Source organism: Galeopterus variegatus, unplaced genomic scaffold (genome assembly GCF_000696425.1).
Source record: "Galeopterus variegatus unplaced genomic scaffold, G_variegatus-3.0.2 Scaffold1284, whole genome shotgun sequence".
NCBI lineage: Eukaryota > Metazoa > Chordata > Mammalia > Dermoptera > Cynocephalidae > Galeopterus > Galeopterus variegatus.
The window spans coordinates 371,870-373,443 of NW_007727395.1; positions in this window are offsets into that span (position 1 = coordinate 371,870).

Here is a 1,574-nt window from a genome sequence, read left to right on the forward strand (position 1 = left end):
GTGACATAATTAAATAATTAAAAGGTGGACACCTAGAGGAAGTAATTAGACTCTGAATATAATGCTGGCATATTGTAACCATATTGGCCATCTGTTTTGTTCTTTTGTTGTTTTGTTTCCTCGCATTCCTGGTTTAACGTTACTCCCTTCTAACTCTGGAAGCCCCTTCTCTGCAAAGGTGGTTAGAGGCTTTCTCTGGATTGAAGAGTTCACCTTCACTATGCACCGCTCACCTACCCACATTTCTCGACTGTGGTTTTCTGTGCACTTCAGGTTTCCTGATATAAATTATGGGTGGATTTTTTTCTGAATTCTAAATCTTACAATACCCCCATATTCCATGGCAATAAAAACTGTTAAAATTGAAAGAAGGAGATGGAAGAACTTGCTTTATTTTATATTTTGGAGCAGGAAAGTGGAGAAAAAAAAACTTCTCCACAAATTCATGTCCAGTAAGAGCAAGGGAAAGCCTACAAGAAGTGATACCCAATTGAGGCTACATCTGCAATTGGAATGCTGAGGTCATTCTCTCACTAATTTATTTTTTTTTTTTACAATGATTTCACCGACATTTAAGGTAAATGAGGTTATTGAGGTCTTCTTTTGGAAATAGGTGATCCTGGATTACACAGTCACTTGTCACCACTCTCTGTAACTGTGGAGACATAGAAGCAATATACTTAGCTCGTCTTTTTTGATTCTTCTCCCTTGAGCTTTGTTTAGTAGGAATTCTGAAGTTGCTCTTGATAGTAAAAAAAATTTTTTTTTTATGCACAACAAAATAATCCTTAGTACAACCTTTGGGGCAATAGTGGACTCTCTGTTCTCCCTTTGAAAGCCTCTGGGATTGGTGGCTGATGAATCATCCCTGGTTTGATCCACAGACAAAAGCCCTTCTGATTGGCTGTCACTGGGTCAGTTTCCCACCCTGCCTTATCTCAGTGCACCCATGTAGGCTAACAATAAGACTGGGTGCAGAGCCATGTTAGCTTAGGGAGAGATAGTGTGGCTTAGATGGAGTCTTTGCCTGGTACCTGTTAACGTCTGTATTTCACTCTAGCGATGTCAAGTGAGACAAAAGATGGAAAAGCACTTTTCAAAGACCAAAGTGCTATGTATAGTGAGGGATATAGCAAACAAGAAAGAATGCTACCTATGGATAGGACAAATGTGATCTTAGAAGCTCATATGTTGTAGGCTGAAGAATTTGAGGAAATTCTTTTTTGGGCTACTTTAATTGAAGATGGCTTTGTAAATATAACTTTACATAGGGAGCATTCAAAAAGTGTAAGTTACTGCATATAAGAACTGAATTTTATTAAGGTAAAGAGTGCACCTGGGTTAAGAAATGACAGGAAAGAAGAGTTAGCTGATGAATGTGCAAGTTCTGCATTTGCTAACAGAGAATGCGGGCTTCAAAAAGAGCACATTTGAGGGCCGGCCCGGTGGCGCACTGCTACAGAGCGCCGCTTGAGAAGCGCGGTGGCACTCCTGCGGAGGGTTCGGATCCCACATACAGACCAGCCACTCACTGGCTGAGCAAGGAGCAGGGGCAACACCGAGGGTTGCGATCC